The 19,480-nt window shown below is 40.8% G+C and overlaps 2 protein-coding genes across 4 annotated transcripts in view; one reads left to right on the forward strand and one right to left on the reverse strand.

The window, feature by feature from the left end:
• angptl2a (angiopoietin-like 2a) overlaps positions 1 to 8,535 on the reverse strand; it is a 36,503-nt gene extending 27,968 nt beyond the window's left edge. Inside the window, exon 1 of one of the 3 annotated variants that reach the window (XM_051696396.1) lies at positions 8,129 to 8,535. The gene's annotated coding sequence lies outside the window, so the exon portion shown is untranslated. Of the gene's footprint in view, positions 1 to 8,080 lie in introns of all 3 variants that reach the window. The other 2 variants (XM_051696395.1, XM_051696394.1) reach the window with 2 other exon arrangements.
• Positions 1 to 19,480, forward strand: part of LOC127439788 (ras-specific guanine nucleotide-releasing factor RalGPS1) — a 173,094-nt gene that overhangs the window by 76,951 nt on the left and 76,663 nt on the right.

Genomic DNA, 19,480 nt, shown 5'->3' on the forward strand with positions numbered 1-19,480 from the left:
ACCTGGTGCTCTCGCACCTCAGCTGACTAGGGCTTTGGGTCAACTGGGGAAAGAGTAAGCTCCTCCCGGTTCAGAGCATCTCTTTTCTCGGCTTGGAGTTGGACTCAGTCTCAATGATGGCGCACCTCACGAATGAATGCGCACAGTCGGTGCTGACCTGTTTGAAGGAGTTCAGACAGAAGACAGCGGTTCCACTGAAACTGTTTCAGAGGCTCCTGGGACATTTGGCATCCTCACTAGTGGCCACTCCGCTTGGGTTGATGCATATGAGACCGCTTCAGCACTGGCGGGACACATCGCGTGGCCATCACGCTGGTTTGTCACTGCCACTTCAGCCCTTGGACCGACCTCACATTTCTATGGGCAGGCGTTCCCCTAGAGCAGGTCTCCAGGCGCATCGTGGTTACAACAGATGCCTCCAAAATGGGCTGGGGCGCTGTATGCAACGGGCATGCAGCCGCCGGCTCCTGGACAGGCCCGTGGCCACGTTGGCACATCAACTGCCTCGAGTTGTTGGCAATTCTGCTCGCCCTGCAGAGGTTTCGTTCATTGATCCAGGGCAAGCATTTGTTAGTTCGGACAGACAACATGGCAACGGTGGCATACATCAACTGTCAAGGCGGTTTACGCTCCCGTTGTATGTCACAACTCACCCGCCGTCTCCTCCTCTGGAGTCAGCAGCACCTCAAGTCGCTGCAAGCCACTCACATCCCGGGCAACCTCAACACTGCAGCAGATGCGCTGTCATGACAGGTTACCCTCAGGGGAGAGTGGAGACTCCACCCTCAGGTGGTCCAGCTGATTTGGAATCAACTCGGGCAGGCACAGGTAGACCTGTTCACTTCCCAATAATCCTCCCACTGCCCGCACTGGTACGCCCTGACTGAGGCACCTCTCGGTATAGACGCGCTGGCACACAGCTTGCCCCCTGGACTATGCAAATATGCGTTTCCCCCAGTGAGCCTACTTGCACAGACCCTGTGCAAGGTCAGGGAGGATGAGGAGCAGGTCATCCTGGTAGCACACTACTGGCCCACCCAGACATGGTTCTCAGACCTCACGCTCCTTGTGACCAGACCTCTGGAATCTCCACGTCTGGCCCCTGGACAGGATGTGGAAGACTTGAGTGGCCTACCACCCGCAGTGGTAGACACGATCACTCAGGCTAGGGCCCCCTCTACGAGGTGCCTGTATGCCTTGAAGTGGTGTCTGTTCGCTAAGTGGTGTTCTTTCTGACGCGAAGACCCCAGAGATGCGCAGTCAGATCAGTGCTTTCCTTCCTGCTGGAGAGGTTGAAAGGGTGGCTGTCCCCCTCCACCTTGAAGGTGTATGTAGCCGCTATAGCGGCACACCACGACACAGTGGACGGTAAGTCCTTAGGGAAGCACGACCTGATCATCAGGTTCCTGAGAGGCACCAGGAGGTTGAATCCCTTCAGACCAGGCTTCATTTCCTCATGGGACCTCTCTGTAGTTCTTCAGGGTCCACGTAGAGCCCCCTTTGAGCCCCTGCAGTCAGCTGAGCTTAAGGCACTCTCTTTAAAGACTGCCCTCCTGACTGCGCTCACTTCCATCAAGAGGGTAGGAGACCTGCAAGCGTTCTCTGTCAGCGAAATGTGCCTGGAGTTCGGTCCGGGCTACTCTCACGTGATCCTGAGACCCCGACCGGGCTATGTGCCCAAGGTTCCCACGACCCCTTTTAGGGATCAGGTGGTGAATCTGCAAGCGCTTCCCCAGGAGGAGGCAGACCCAGCCCTGACATTGCTGTGTCCGGTGCACGCTTTACGCATCTATTTGGATCGCACGCAGAGCTTTAGAGTCTCTGAGCAGCTCTTTGTCTGCTTTGCTGGACAGTGGAAAGGAAGCACTGTCTCCGAGCAGAGGATCGCCCACTGGGTCATTGATGCCATAACAATGGCATATCATGCCCAGGACGTGCCGCCCCTGGCAGGGCTACAAGCCCATTCTACCAGGAGTGTGGCGGCCTCCTGGGCCTTGACCAGTGGCACGTCTCTAACAGACGTTTGCAGAGCAGCGGGCTGGGCAACACCCAACAACTTTGCGAGGTTCTACAATCTCCGGGTGGAACCGGTTTCATCCCGTGTAGTGGCAGGCACAAGCAGGTATTTCCGGGACAGCTGGCTGGGTGTATCGTTTGCGCATAGTGCCTTTCACCTCCCCTGAGCTGAAGACATGCACTGTTGACTCCCAGTAGTGTTCACAAACTGTGTTCCCTAGATGACTTCCTCCGAGCCCTGTGGCAGACGAGTTTGCGGAGAAACTCCCTGCCGGCTCAGTTCATGTGCTAACTAAGCCCTGTACTGGGGTAGGTGCTCCGCATGTGTTGGTTCACCATAGGTAACCCCATGCGGCGTATATCTTCCGCTAATTCGTTTCCCTGTTGGTAAACTGCATCTTCCTTGGGCAGAGGCCCCTCTGCTCCAGTCACCATGTTTGTAGAAACTCATCCCCCATGGGGTAGGACCTACCTTGGGACTTCTCCACATGACATACTTCCGACAAGGCTTGGCAAGACCATGTGACATATTTCCACTCAAAATACCCCCCTCCCCCTCCCCCCGGGCAGGGTGTGGTCTCCGCAGTGTCTTCCCCTTGGGAGTGACACCCCCCCCCCGCCCCAACATAGACCTGGTGGCCCCAGTCGGTTAACTCTTTTTTGGGGAGAGAAAAAAAAGGATAAGAGGCCACGACTGGGCTAGCCTGTCTCTATCTTTTGGGCAGTCGACTTGTCCCCGAAGGGCCGTTCAACACTCATAACAGAGTTTGGGGAGGTAATGTGTCGGCCTGGTGGGCTGGCTACGAGGCACACAGTGGTCTGCCCGTCACACACCGCCAGTTCACGTAACACAGTTCAGCCAGTTGTGGCATTTCGTATAGGGACCCCTAGTGTCATTACATCGACACAACGTTGAGTGAGTGACAGATAGGGAACATCCTGTTTACTTGCGTAACCTCCATTCCCTGATGGAGGGAACGAGACGTTGTGTCCCTCCTGCCACAATGCTGGACTACCTGCTGAAATGGCCGGGACCTTGTCTCAGCTCCTCAGCACAAAACATGAATGAATGGTTGCATACCAGCTACTTTTATACCCGTATGTCTAGGGGAGTGGCATGCAAATACCACTCGCCAATTTTCATTGGCCTTTTTTCAAAGACCAGAGGTGTTTCGGGCTCCCAAGAGTGACCCCTAGTGTCACTACATCGACACAACGTCTTGTTCCCTCCATCAGGGAACGGAGGTTACGCAAGTAACCAGGATGTTCTCCGGTTGGTTAGCCATATGCATGGAAACAGCCCATAGGTGGCGCTGTAGTGAACAAGAAAAAATTTTTGGGCCATAACTCTTTAACCATAAGTGCTAGAAACAAAATTATTTTTTCCAGTGATTCCGTGCATTATGTCGAATAAATTTTAAGCTCTGGTCAATTTTGGCTCCGCCCCCTTGTTTTCCTGCTATTTTGAATTTTTTGAAAAAAAATCAATACAAACTCGTCATAGGCCGTTCGCCCGATTGGAACCAAACCAGTTGCAAAAGATTCTGCAGTGTCCCAATATGAAAATTTACTAAAGGAATTTTGAACTTTTGATTTAAAGTCAAATGGTACGCCAAAACGTACACGTAGTGGGTGTGGCCACTTTTACTAAAACGGGTATAACGTTTGAAAGGATTGTGATAGTATCACCAAATATGGTACACTTACACTATATTGCCAAAAGTATTCGCTCACCTGCCTTTAGACGCATATGAACTTAAGTGACATCCCATTCTTAATCCATAGGGTTTAATATGACGTCAGCCCACCCTTTGCAGCTATAACAGCTTCAACTCTTCTGGGAAGGCTTTCCACAAGGTTTAGGAGTGTGTTTATGGGAATTTTTGACCATTCTTCCAGAAGCGCATTTATGAGGTCAGACACTGATGTTGGACGAGAAGGCCTGGCTCGCAGTCTTCGCTCTAATTCATCCCAAAGGTGCTCTATCGAGTTGAGGTCAGGACTCTGTGCAGGCCAGTCAAGTTCTTCCACACCAAACTCGCTCATCCATGTCTTTATGGACCTTGCTTTGTGCACTGGTGCGCAGTCATGTTGGAACAGGAAGGGGCCATCCCCAAACTGTTCCCACAAAGTTGGGAGCATGGAATTGTCCAAAATCTCTTGGTATGCTGAAGCATTCAGAGTTCCTTTCACTGGAACTAAGGGGCCAAGCCCAGCTCCTGAAAAACAACCCCACACCATAATCCCCCTCCGCCAAATTTCACAGTTGGCACAATGCAGTCAGACAAGTACCGTTCTCCTGGCAACCGCCAAACCCAGACTCGTCCATCAGATTGCCAGATGGAGAAGCGTGATTCGTCACTCCAGAGAACGCGTCTCCACTGCTCTAGAGTCCAGTGGCGGCGTGCTTTACACCACCGCATCCGACGCTTTGCATTGCACTTGGTGATGTATGGCTTGGATGCAGCTGCTCAGCCATGGAAACCCATTCCATGAAGCTCTCTACGCACTGTTCTTGAGCTAATCTGAAGGCCACATGAACTTTGGAGGTCTGTAGTGATTGACTCTGCAGAAAGTTGGCGACCTCTGCGCACTATGCGCCCCAGCACCCGCTGACCCCGCTCTGTCATTTTACGTGGCCTACCACTTCGTGGCTGAGTTGCTGTCATTCCCAATCGCTTCCACTTTGTTATAATACCACTGACAGTTGACTGTGGAATATTTAGTAGCGAGGAAATTTCACGACTGGACTTGTTGCACAGGTGGCATCCTATCACAGTACCACGCTGGAATTCACTGAGCTCCTGAGAGCGGCCCATTCTTTCACAAATGTTAGTAGAAGCAGTCTGCATGCCTAGGTGCTTCATTTTATACACCTGTGGCCATGGAAGTGATGGGAACACCTGAATTCAATTATTTGGATGGGTGAGCGAATACTTTTGGCAATATAGTGTATGTATGGAGTCATTCTGAGGACACACAAAGAAATTGCATGCCTCTGCCTCTTGGTGGCGCTATAATAATTAACAAACAAAAAATGGCTCTAACCATGGAACCGTTGGTCCGATCTACTTTTTTGCAATTTTGCAATTTTGCATGCAGTGTCTTTGTCCAAGGTGCCATCAAGGTCTATGAGGACAGTCGCATATCTTGCAAAACATGGCCGCCAGTGACCAATCAGGTTTTAGCAGCTATTTGATAAGTTTAAAAAAGACATATCGAAATGAAACATAGTAGGCCTGTTTGTTAGTCTGTGCAAAATGTTTAAAAAATTGTGCACCAGGAGGCGCTACTGCGTTTTAAACGTGTGTAAATCGATGTATATATGGTTGTCTTTCACAAAGACACATGCTATTCATATAATATGATAGGACTCTTCTTACTGAACAACTTTTCCTCAAGAACCATTGGTGTGAATCAAATTGTTCGATAAATATTTGAGATTATTTAACAAAAATACTTTTTCAAACTAGTCCTAGGCCGTTCGCCCAATCGGAATCAAACCAGTGCAGAAAGATTATCTGGTGTACCAATATTAATAATTATCAAAAAAAGTTTGAACTTTCGATTCATCATCGCAAAGGTACGCCAAAAAAGACGTAGGAGGCGTGTTCACTTTTACTGAGATTTTATCACCAAATTTGGTACACATATGTATAGGGTCATTCTGAGAACATACAAAAAATATCACTGCCTCTTGGTGGCGCTATAGTAATTAAAAATCTAAAATGGCTCTAACTGAAATTTTGAATTCAAAATGAAATTTTGCATGGAGTGTCTTTGTCCAAGGTGCCATTGAGCTCTATGAGGACAGTCGCATATCTTGAAAAGCATGGCCACCATCGACCAATCAACTTTCAGCAGCTATTTAAACTTGTCCTAGGCCGTTCACTCAATTGGAACCAAATCAGTGCAGAAAGGTACTCTGGAGTCCCAATCTCAATAATTATCAAAAAAAGTTTGAACTTTTGATGCACCATTGCAACAGTATGCCAAAACGTACAAAGCGGGGGTGGCCACTTCATCTTAAATGGTTTAAACTCTTGAATGGAATGAGATATCTTCACCAAATTTAAAACACTTATGTAGGAGGTCAATCTGAGTACACATGAAAAGAATTGTGTACTTCTGCTTCTTGTTGGCGATATAACAGTCAGAAATGGAAAAAAATACCATATCTCTGTGGTACCTAACCAGATGTTTCTGAAAATTTTGGCACTTTATCATTGTTTTAGTTGCAAACAGACTGTCTAATTAATACTTAATGTCTGTTACATATGTACTTAATGGACATTAAAGGCTTGAACCACATTAATTGCTGCTTGCAAATATATATATATATATTTTTTTTTTTTTTTTTTTTTTTTTTAGAAGATTAACATTAAAGTTTTCAAATCTGCCATTGACTGATTTCAGACTGATTCAAATTCTAACTGGCATGTGATTAGGGCTGCACAATTTATTGAATAAATAATCAAGATTACAATTACAGCTGCTACAATTAACTAATCATGAAAAGTGTCCGTAATGGCATTCCATTTCTGCCTATTCTCACTGTCAAGATTTTCTATTTGCAATGTGTTTTTTCCCCCACAGCGGTGGAGTATTAACCAATACACAAAAAATAGGTGTTTTTATGTTTATTTTATTTATCAAAATTAATCTCAATTACAGTATCAAGGGAAATAATCAACTATTATGATTTTGAAATACTTGTGCAGCTCTGCATGCGATGATGTCATAATGAGCTGCCTGTTAACGTCAGATGGGTCTCCTTCTCTTTGTCTTCCTCTTGCTTTTTTCTCCTTCTTTTAAAGCTTTCGCTGATTTGCAAGTGTTGGTATTTCCTTCAGGAGGCGCAAATCAACAGTAACCTTTACTTTGAGCCCACTCCAAAGAATTAAAAACTGACAAGACCTGAATTCTTTTTAATAACGATATGCTTCATTATTTTGCAAGTTCATTATTCTCAGCTAGTGCTTCATTAAATAATAATTAATAATACTATTAAATAATACATTATTTATTCCATATTCTCATGTATAGCACTGCATGCTTCGAGAAAGTTTTCCCCGATAGATGCCGTAGATTCTAAAAATAGTTTTCATATTGTTAATTCAGACCTAATCTGATCAATTGTACGTTTTGCATAGGTTGACAACATTAAGTTTATGTCGGAAGTGAAATAGTCTCACTTTATAGGCGATTATATGCAGGGCCGTAGCTAGTGGGGTGAAAAGTGGTAAAGATTCTGGGGGCCCACAGTTCCAGGGGGGCCCCACAACAAATTCTAAACTTTATTTTTTTTAATTGGAAAGGGGCCCTGACCAATATACAGTCAGGGGGCCCAGAATACCTTGCTACAACCCTGATTATATGGCTAAGAATTATCACTAAGTGAATGTAAGAATCACACGTTCAAACTAAACCTAATGCACTAATCACATCTTCCCTACTCGATTGCATAATACTCTGTTCAGTCAATAATTGTAGCTGTGGATTGAGTAATTGTAGCTATAAACGCTCTTCAAAGTGTCTGCACACTTTGTTTTGTCTATTCTCAATCTTATGAACATGAGGCATCGCATCACCAATGCGGAACATTTCTCGTTTAAGTATATTATTTGCAACACGTTCATATAATTTAAGTTGACGCATAACATGCCCATTTTTGTATCAGCATCAAAAGTTTATTAGGGAAAGATTATTTTACGTGCTGTAACTGGTTACCATTTCTCTAATAATTTTTAAATGTTTTTTTGCCTCCATTAGATAATTTCAGTGTTCTTTTGTGTGAAAAAGTAATTTTTAAAAGTACAAAAATTCCATGCAGTCTCTCAATCAATATTAGGACACAAAAGCTGCATGCATGATAATATTAAAAGAAAATGAGCAAAATGTTGTTTAAAATTAAAAATAGAAGCTTTTGGAAGAGTATAGTTTTTTTTGTTGTTGTTGTTTTTTTACTTCAATAGCATAATTAGTGTGCTATGTTTTGAATGTTCTGTGTTACAGGTCAGTTTATAAACTTGAATCATTCTGCATGTTAAGATAAAATCCAAACCGTTATGAGGACTTCAGTTAAATGCCGGTGCAGACATACAGCTGTTACCAGGATACTGTGTTAATGTTCCTTGTCTCCTTCACTCTTTTTCTCTGGTTTATCCTTTTAATCCCTCGCCAGACAGGTTGAATGTAGTCGTTCCTGGACAAAAAGTAATCACCAAGCCACTAAAGTCCTTTCTGTCTGATTTTGTCCCTCTTCTCTTGTTACCCGTCACCATTTGCTGTCATAAGACGTCCTTAGTTGGGTGACATTCGCATTTTTTGTCTTAAATACTAGTTGAAGGGCTGTTTAGTCTGTCAGTCTCAGCATGTGTTGACATGGACATCTGCAAGTATCTCTGTCCAAATGATCAATGTACTGTTCAGTTAAACTGACACAGTGATTTAGACAGAGTCTTCCTTAACTTCCTTGTCATGCTGCAGACAAGAGATTGTCTGCTCTCTGTTTCACTCTTTCCCTCTCAGTCTCTCTCTCTCTCTCTTTCTCTCTCTCAGCATTAGTTGGTTATAATGGTATTGTAATGTGGCTCCTCCCCTTTCCCCTCCTCTTGGCACAGCAGGAATGGTCATCACTGAAGTGAATCATCGATATGGTGCTTAACGGTAAAATTGTAAGTCTCTTAACCTCTCTCTGTCTGTTCACACTTCATTCGGCTTGTTTGAGTCTAGAAAGTTGCAGCTTTAAAACAATCATATTATTAAGACAATCATCACTATAACTGTTGCACATATTTAGAGTTAGTTATTGAAATATTCCCTTATGTGTGAGCAATAGTAATACTGATGCTTTCCTCAGCAAAAGCCACTAATGAACAAATTATGACACCCCAGTCCCTAGAAAGTCAGCTTGGTTTGTATTAAAGAATATCAAGCCCATTTAGCAGAGACATTAAGGATAATTTGCAAATAAAGACATCAGTACTGCAACCAACCTTTTAAAAGCCTTCCTAGTTCATTTTTGGTTCTTTATTGATTTTTATGCTGTGACATTTGCAGTAGATTGGTGACATTTAGTCACTAATCACCATTAGATGTTCTTCCTCCAGAACACGAGTGCAGAAATATAGGTCTTATCACTTTTTGGCTGTATGTTTCAAGTTGTATCTTTGTACTTTTTGCAGATTGGCACCCTTGGAGATTTCAGCATGCAAGAAAATGTACAGAAACCGTATGGTGCTTTACAATGCAGACATAATCTCATGTCCTGTGTCTCTTTCCATCCATCCATTTCTCTTCTTCCCTCTTATGGCTAAATCATTGTCAGCTAGCTTGATTGATTGATCACTTGCACTGAAAAGAAGTGCAAAAGGAAGAAAGGAAATAGAGAGATGGATTCACTTGGTTAAATTTAAAAAGCACTTCAGAATGGAAATACTGTCTGTGTTTTAAAGCGATTGTGCTTGTGATGTTCACTCGATTATGCCTTTCTAAATGCTAAAGCTTGCGACCGGCTGACATTTTTTTGTGTCTGCAGCAACACATTGTTCCTCACTGCTCAGGATTCTTGCTTCATTCAGAAGTATATGGTTATGGCCGCATTTCAGCTCTGGGAAAGTGACGCTGCTAGATAGAAAGATAGACAGATACATATATAGAAGAACAACGGTCATTTTGACCATAATGTTTCCGATGGAAAGTGCTGGTGGCCTTTGTGATTTTGGGTGAAAGGTCAGTATCAGGGCCAACTGCAAGCTACAAGTGTGGCCAACTGTCAGAAGGACCCCTGCAGAAATAAAGAAGAGCATTCAAACCGCTACATGCCCACACACACATTCACTCTGACTTTCTCTTCACCTGTCAGGACAAATCACTCATTTTACAAGCTCTTTTTGCCCCACTTTTTTAAAGGGATAGTTCACATAAAAATGTTACTTCTGTCATCATTTACTCACCCTCATGTGGTTGCAAACCCAGATTACTTTCTTATGTGGAACACAAAATGAATTGTTTTCACAATAAAGTGGCACACTTTGTGGATGAGTAAATGACCCTAACAACCACTTCAAATACCTTAGCAACCGCATAGCAATGTGCTAAAAACAAACATAACGGCTTAGTAACCGTATTAGCAACGCACTGCCAACAACCCATAACACCATAGAATCGTGGAGGTGTGTTTTGAGGGTGATTGAATGACCCTAACACCCTCTCAGAACACCTCAGCAACCAAAAAGCAACATGCGAAAAACACTCAGAACGACTCTGAAACTGCATAGCGATGCACTAGAAAACAATCAGAATAAATTAGCATTATATAGCAATGTACTGCCAACAACCCAAAACACCACAGAATCAAGATGCCGAGCAAATTACCCTAAAAACCACTCAGAACACCTTAGCAACTGCATAGAAATGAACTGGCAATCACCCGTAACACCTTAGAATCATGGTGGTGAGTTTTGAGTGTGAGTAAATGACCCTAACAACCAATCAGAACACCTAAGCAACCTCATAGCAGTGCACTGGCAACCACCAATAACACCATAAAATCATGATGGTGAGTTACGAATGTGAGAAAATGACCCTAACAACCACCCAGATCACCTTAGCAACTGCTAAGCAACACACTAAATACACTCAGAATAACTTAGAAACCGCATAGCAATGCACTGCCAACAACTCATAAAACCATAGAATCATGGTGGCGAGTTTTGAGGGTTAGTAAAAGACCCTAACAACTATTCAGAACACTTTAGCAACCGCATAACATTCTAAAAAAAAAACACTCTGAATAACTCAGCAACCATACTGTATAGCAATGCACTGGTAACCACCCCATAACACCCAGAATTTTTGTGGTGAGTTTTAAGGGTGAGTAAATGACCCTTGCAACCACCCAGAACACCTAAGCAACTGCACTGAAACATGCTTAAATACACTCAGAATAACTAAGCAACCATATAGCAACGCACTAGCAACCACCCATAATACCATAGAATCTTAGTGGCAAATTTTATGGGTGACGAAATGGCCCCATCAACCACCCAGAACATCTAAGCAACTGTATAGCAACACACTAAATACACTGAGAATAACTTAGAAACCACATAGCAACACACTGGTAACCACCCATAAAACCATACAATTATGGTGGGGTTTTTTATAGGGTGAGTACATTACCCTAACAACCATTCATAACATGTTAGCAACCTCAAAGCAATGTGCCTAAATACACTCAGAATAACTTAGCAACTGTATAGCAACACACTGGCAGCCACCCATAACACCACAGAATCGTGTTGCCGAGTTTTTCACATGTAAGCACCGTTCACTTCGGTGAAAAGTTTTCACTTTTTTTTTTTTTTTCATAAAATGTTAAAATGTAGTCATGTTTTACTAGAGTTGGTTGTCACCCTATTTCTCCCTTCCAACTGGGAGTTCTGGCCACTTCTGTGATGAGATTACTGAAGAACAAGCTGATGGGTGTTTTCTCTTCTTGCTGAGTCACTCATTTGCCCTGCCATATCCCTCGCACACGTTCATGTGTCAATCACTCTTACAATATCATTTTAAGCCCCAATAAAAGAGGTTGCAATCCACTCAATCCTCAGAGGAAAGTTCTATGAGAGACTTTGCTTGGAAAGAGATGGTAGGAGTTTTCCAGAGAGAGGAAAGGCTGGAAAAATCACTCTGAACCCCACTCACCCAGCCCACTACCTTTTTGAACTGTTGCCTTCTGACCAGCGCTACAAGGCTCTGAGCACCAGATCCGTCAGGCACAAGAACAGTTTTTTCCCTCAGGCTGTCCATCTCATGAACAGTTAAAACTGCTCCATTAAGGAATAATTATGTGCAATACACAGCTTAGTCTATTTCTATTTATCCAACATATCCTACCTCTTCTGCCATTACATTCCCTTGCATTATCTGTATATAACAGATTTGTATTTGTACATACATATATACAGTATTTATATTTTTTGTCTTATTGTGTATTTTTACATATACTTATATTTTCTATTCGCTTTTTATTTTTATTCTATTTTATCATTATTATTATTATTATTATTATTATTATTATTATTATTATCTCTGTCTTGTTGTTGTATTGTTTGTCTTCTGTCACCAAGACAAATTCCTTGTATGTGTAGCATACTTGGCAATAAAGCTCATTCTGATTCTGATTCTGAGAAATAGAATTTTTTCAACATGAGCAGATTCATGTTGAACTGGAATAGCTCTAATGTACTCCTGGGAATCACTTGCAATTTGAAGCAGCTTTGCAGCATATCCTCGCTTTGATCAATATAAATCCATTTCTAAAAACAGTGGTGCAATGCATGCCTACAGTAAATCTGCCTCGTGCTGTGTTTGGCCACAGAAAATGACTGAATGGCAATTAATTTCAGGAATCCTGTGAAAATCTACAAGGCAAACCTTTGGGAACACTACTGCATTTCAGCAACCAGTTTTACCTAGCTAGGGTAAAGCAAACAGAATTTCTTAGATGAGACCTCTGTGAAATTGGAAAGTTTGGTCCCCTCCAAATGAATGGTTTTATAGTGAATTGAATTGTTACTGTCAAGGTTTTCAAAGGAACAATTTACCCAAAAATTTAAATTCTGTTAATTCACTCACCTTCATTTTGTTCCAAACCCATATGACTTTTTTTTTCCTGTGGAACACAAAAGGGGATGTTAAGTCACATGTCCTTGCCGATCATTTCCATATCAAGTCTTCTGAAGCCATACAATATATATTTTAAATAAGTTATTTCTTTAAATTATTTTCTACACCATAGCTTTTAAATCTCGTTTACACTTGCGTTCAGTTCGAACATTTTAAATGTGTCAAATCACAATCGGTCAAAAGACACTTGAGGACTAATGATGTTTTACATCAACGACATCAAAACCTGGAGCAACGTGTCTTAATGTGTAATATTTAAGACTTATTATACACCGATCAGCCACAACATTAAAACCACCTGCCTAATATTGTGTAGGTCCCCCTCGTGCCACCAAATCAGCGCCAACCCACATCTCAGAATAGCTTTCGGAGATGCTATTCTTCTCACCGAAATTGTACAGAGCGGTTATTTGAGTGTGACTTGGAGGAGGGAGTGGTTACCTAATCAGTGGGAGGGAGATAAGGGAAGAAGTGGGACCCGAATTAACAGTCAACAAGACTATATAATCAACAACAATAAACTTGATTTTGTGAATAAGCTACAAACAAAACATTCAATCATTAAGTCTCCTCACATGCATTCTCTCTCAGTCACATTCCTCGTTGATAGGCCCAGGGGAGGGGTCTTTGTTTCCTCAGGTGTGAATCACATCAATATTCATGATCATCCACACCTCCTCTCATATGGCCTTTCTAACACTAAAAGTGTCTTACAAAAGTGAAATGACTATATTGTTTTGTATTAATGAGTGATCAGGATGGTTTTCACATCATTCTGTTTCAAAAACTCTAGGCTACAAGATTCAAAAGTCTTGTGAACAAATGTTTAGTATGTGTTATATGGCCTTATTTCAGTGACTTAAATTTTTTGTTTTTTCAAAAACCATGCATAAACATTATTTTCTCAAAAATACAAACATGTACATACATGTTGCTCACGTATTATTGTAGCTCAGTTTGTGCTGAATACAGTGTTATCAGACTTTAGCCATTAATATGTTTTTTAAGCAACTGAAAAAAGCACAAATGTCAGTGCATTTCAAAACTTCTCCAGGGCCAAAAACACCCTCAGACCCCAGAGGGTTAATGAGACACCAACATAAAACTGAAACACAGCAACATAAACACACACACATAGAGCAGCCGCGTGTCTCTCTCTCTCTCTCTCTCTCTCTCTCTCTCTCTCTCTCTCTCTCTGGCATCCCTGGCTCTTCCCTTATCTCCCTCCTGCTGATTAGGCAACTTAGCGCTGGGCGTGCATCCTCACAGCCCGGCTATACCCTCCTCGTCATCACACTGAGTTACCATAGACTTTGTCAGTTCAAACAAGTCTGGCCATTCTCTGTTGACCTCTCCCATCAACAAGGCATTTCCATCCACAGAACTGCTGCTCACTGGATGTTTTTTTGTTTTTGGCACCTTTCTGAGTAAATTCTAGAGACTGTTGTGTGTGAAAATCCCAGGAGATCAGCAGTTACAAAAATACTCAAACCAGCCCATCTGGCACCAACAATCATGCCACGGTCGAAATCACAGAGATCACATTTATTCCCCATTCTGATGGTTGATGTGAACATTAACTGAAGCTCCTGACCCGTATCTGATTGATTTTATGCACTGCACTGCTGCCACACGACTGGCTGATTAGATAAACGCATGGATGATTGTTGGTGCCAGATGGGCTGGTTTGAGTATTTCTGTAACTGCTGACACAACTGTCTCTAGGAATTACTCAGAATGGTGCCAAAAAAAAAAAAAAAAAAAAACATCCAGTGAGCGGCAGTTCTGTAAAAAGTCTACAGTAACTCAAATAACCGCTTTGTACAATTGTGGTGAGAAGAATAGTATCTCTGAATGCGATTCTGAGATGCGGGTTGGTGCTATTTTGGCGGCACGAGGGGGACCTACATAATATTAGGCAGGTGGTTTTAATATTGTGGCTGATTGTATAGCACACCAGGAATGTAAAAAGTACCGGTACTTCAGCACCAAGCCGATACTAAAATAAAAAATGTGTTACAATGCCAGTGTTTCTGCTGTAATGGTAGTGCGGTGCACTGACTCAATCTGGTTTGACTGATAGGTGGCTGCTTTCAAATGCTCAGGCTTATTTGAGTGCATGCTGTTCCTCCTTTTACACTGAAATGGATAATTATTTTCCATTTAATGTTTAATTTGGTTTCATTTATTAAATTAAAATTGTGATAGTGCTATTATTTAACCACAAAAGGATACAAATTAATTGAATAAATATAGTTTGCATGTGCTCTGCACTTCAAAGTGTATGTGTGAGTCCGCTTATAAACTGAAAACACAGACTGAACAAAACAGCACATTTTCTGAGCATCACATGCTGTGCTTGTACCACAGTAGATGACAGAAGACATATTCACTGTGAAGCATGCAGCACCTGCAGACTATATGTTTATATATTTAAATTGCAGCATTTTGTACTGTAATAATCACACTGTAAAAGCAACGTCTTAACTGGAGGTGTAAAATAAAAACATCAAAAACACAGAACAGAAAAGCCTTAAAGTCAAAATAAAAGCTTGATGCATGAAATTGAAGAAATCGTGAGACAGATATATTTCTACTGTATAGTATAATGCAGGGTTCCTTAATAGGTGGCCCGCGGGCCAAAGAGACAAATGTTTGGACCGCGCTAAAGGCCTGTTCACACCAAATCCATAACGATTTTGCGAGACGAACCTCCAACGAAAGGTCTACACACAGAGATAAAAACCAAAAACAATTTCACCTCTGTACAGTAGGTGGCGCTGTTGCTGTTCTACAAACATTATACCAGTCTCCTGCCCTGCCCAGCTGTGAATGCTAGATGAACGCTGTTAAAGCATTTATTTACCTAATTTGGCATATCTGTTTCATTATGTTCTTTCCATGGTGTTGACACATCATGATTATGTACAGAGGAGTACATAATCTGTGTTTTTATGCGAGTGAGATGAGTAAAAAGCGCTGTTGCATAAATATCCTCCTATATATATATTTGAACATATATTTTGCCACGAGTATCTTCCAAATGGACTCCCGAAGCCAACTACACTTTTTATAATGTCTAGATTAATGCCTGGATAATATAACACATGGTATTGTGATACAAATACTCATGCACAATAGTGCACATTAAGAATAACATGTATAGTACTGTATAAAATATACAAAATAATATATACTGGTTCACGGTCTTTACTTTTTTTAAATTATTGCAACACTTTGTTATATTATCCTCGCAATAAAAATAGTATTGTGGTTCTGAAGTTCGATTGTGTACAGTTAAATATTGCATGTAAAGAGTTTTTTTATGGGAAATTTGACTAGGAGCTTAGTGCAAATGAATTGCTGAGTCTCGCTGCTATTTTTAATGCCAGGAGAATATAACGGGCACAGTGATATACATATTACATAATGTACATTAAGACAAAACACCATAAGCAGACTTACAAAAACAGACCAGGTTTATGTTTGCAGTACAAAGGGTTCATATATATAATTTTCAGGGGTACCAGCTGCACCTACAATGTGAGTCATTGTTTTCTTTAATGAACATCATCAAGAACCAGGATAGTGCACATCTTGATCAGTGTCTCAGGACTGCAACAGCAGAGTAAAGTCCCAACATCAAAGGTTGTTTCAGCCCGTTGCTGTCACTTCTCTCATGAATGTTGAGTATATGTCAATTAATAGATGTACAGTTTGACCCCCATTAATCGAAGAAAGAACATTAACAATATTAATAACAATATTAATGCTAATAGGTCTAATAATTAAATCTGCAATTAGGGAAAGTGCAGGGAGGAGATCCCGTTTGGAGATGAGCAGGAACGGTTGACTCACATGGAGGACATGGAAATACAGGTTGTTCATTAAAGTTTTTTTTTTTTTTTTTTTTGTCAGCAGGCAAAGTTTTGTTGTTTTGCTTTTCTGTATACAAACAAAATGTTCATAATTGTTTGAATAAATAAAACAGGCTACTAATACTGAGAACTAATAAAAAATCAGGATATTTATGTTGTGACTCTTTTAACAACAAAAACAATCAAAACAGCAACAGTAATAATAATAATAATAATAATAATAATAATAATAATAGCAGCAGCACAAACACGTTTTCATAACATTGAGGGCTGTGGCCCTTGGCTTTGTATTGTTGACAGAATTTGGCCCTTGGTGAAAACTAATTGGGGAACCCTGGTATAATCTAATATTTACTGTAATAGCAATATCTCACAAGCAATAGTGTGCTGTGTGTACTGAATAGAACTGTTCATCAATGTTTTCATTTATAAACTTTATTTTTCTCTTTATTGGACAAAAATTAGACCAATGTTGTGTTTTTGATTATGCTGTGAAGATCTTTACAAAATAAATATATATTTTATAATAAAAAACTAAATGCAGTGGTATGCTGAAAAGTAATTGTTTTATTTAATTTGCTTAATTACAATCCCAATTCCGAAAAAGTTGGGACAGTATGAAAAATGCTAATAAAAACAAAAAGGAGTGATTTGTATATTATATTTAGCCTTTGCTATATTGAAAGCACCACAACTACACATTATATGATGTTTTACCTTGTGAATTTCATTGTTTGTTTTTTTTAATGTACAGTAATTTTAAATCAGATGATTGCAACATGCTCCAAAAAAGGTGTGACAGTCGAGTGTTTACCACTGTAAAACATCACCATTTATTATAATAACACTTATTAAGCATTTAGGCACTGAAGACACAAGTTTGTTAAGTTTAAAAAGTGGAATTTTCCCCCCTTTATCCATTATGTAGGTCTACAAATGCACAATTATACAGGGTCTTCATTGCCGTATTGTGCACTTCATAATGCACCACACATTCTCAGTTGGAGATGGTCAGGACTGCAGGCATGCCAATCAAGCACCCGCACTCTCTGCTTATTCGGCCAGTATTGGGTTTGAAGTTGTCCTGCTGAAAATGCCGGGACGTTCCTGGAAAAGATGGTGCTGGATAGCAGTATATGCTGCTCCAAAATTTGTACATATCTGTCTGCATTAATGGTGCCCTCACAGATGTGCGAGTTACCCATGCCATGGGCACTGACACACCCCTGGCCCATACAAACACTGGCTTTTGGACCTGACACTCATAGCAGTGTGGATGGCCCTTTTCCTTTTTGTCCCGGAGAACACGAACGGCTGTGTTTCTCAAAAACTATATGAAATGTGGACTCATTGGACCAAAAAACACAGTTCCACTGTTCTACTTTCCATCTAAGATGAGACCCAGCCCAGAGAAGTCTGCAGCGCTTCTGGTCAGTGTTGATGTATGGCTTCTCCTTTACTTAGTAAAGTCTTAACTTGCATCTGTGGATGCAGCGGCGAATAGTGTTGACTTACAAAGGTTTACTAAAGTTATCCCAAGCCCATGTTCATGATATCCATTACAGATGAATGACATTTTTTAAGATGTGACATCTGAGGGATCAGAGATCATGCGCATTCAGAAGTAGTTTTCGTCTTGCCCTTTACGCACCGAGATTTGACCATGTTCCTTGAATCATTTAACTATATTGTGCACTATAGAGGGTGAAATGCCCAAAATCCTTCCAATCGGTCTTTGGGGAACATTGTTCTCACAGTGCTGGATTATTTGCTGAAGCATCTGTTGGCAAATTGACAAGTCTCAAATGATCCTTGCTCTTGAAGGACTAGGCTGTTTTTGGAGGCTCCCTATATACTATGACACGATTGCCTCACCTGTTTAACATCTCCTGTTTCACATCAACTTATTTGTCATTAGTCTTAAATTTCCCCTGTCTCAACCTTTTTTGAGCATGTTGCAATCATCTGATTTTATATTACTGTACATTTAAATAAAACCAAAAAAACTATGAAATTCACAAGGTAAAACATCATATAATGTGTAGTTGTGGTGCTTTCAATATAGCAAAGGGTGAATATAATTTACAAATCACTCCTTTTTGTTTTTATTAGCATTTTTATACTGTCCCAACTTTTTGGGAATTGGGGTTGTATTTATTTAATGAATTTTATTAGACACTATTTTGATTATAAAATTGAGTTAAACTTTAAAGCATGAAACAGATAACACATGCTTTTACTTTGTTAAATAGGTTAAAAGAGTGTTCAATCGCATATTACCTATTGAAATTGATACAGAGAATTATTAAATTTTACTGGTATTTTTTACAGACTACTGAAATTTTGGTATCGTAACAACGGCAAAGCACACAAGTCGTATGGGTGTTTTTGTGTAATTGTTGGAGTTCAACAACCCCAGACAACCCTCAACAACAAAACATTTTTTATGATATTATAATTACAAAGACATTTTTTTTTCTTCTTTAGAATAACCTACATTGAAGAATTGTTCACATGTCTTAAGAAAGTAAACAAGGACACTTGCCTTTGCCAAAGCACTACGCCTGTCCAGATGCGTTTCCTCTTAGTAATGAATAAGATAGAAACAGGCAAACATCAGATACTTAGGGTGTCATTTTAGTGCAAACCATGATCTTTTACTCTTATTTAAAGCATAGACACTTCAAATGAAAATTTTGGATTGGCAGCCAAGCTTTTCCTTCGATGTTATGTGGATGGGATCATGATTTGGCAGTAGATGCTGTTTTTTTATCCTCAGCTGTAAAATGGGATGAGGTAAGAGCAGACTTACAGTAAATCAAAAAACATTTAGAAAATAACACAGAGAAACTGGCATTGTCATAAAGCAGCCTTATTTTCTTTTTCCTTTT

This window comes from Myxocyprinus asiaticus, chromosome 4, assembly GCF_019703515.2.
Source record: "Myxocyprinus asiaticus isolate MX2 ecotype Aquarium Trade chromosome 4, UBuf_Myxa_2, whole genome shotgun sequence".
Classification (NCBI taxonomy): domain Eukaryota; kingdom Metazoa; phylum Chordata; class Actinopteri; order Cypriniformes; family Catostomidae; genus Myxocyprinus; species Myxocyprinus asiaticus.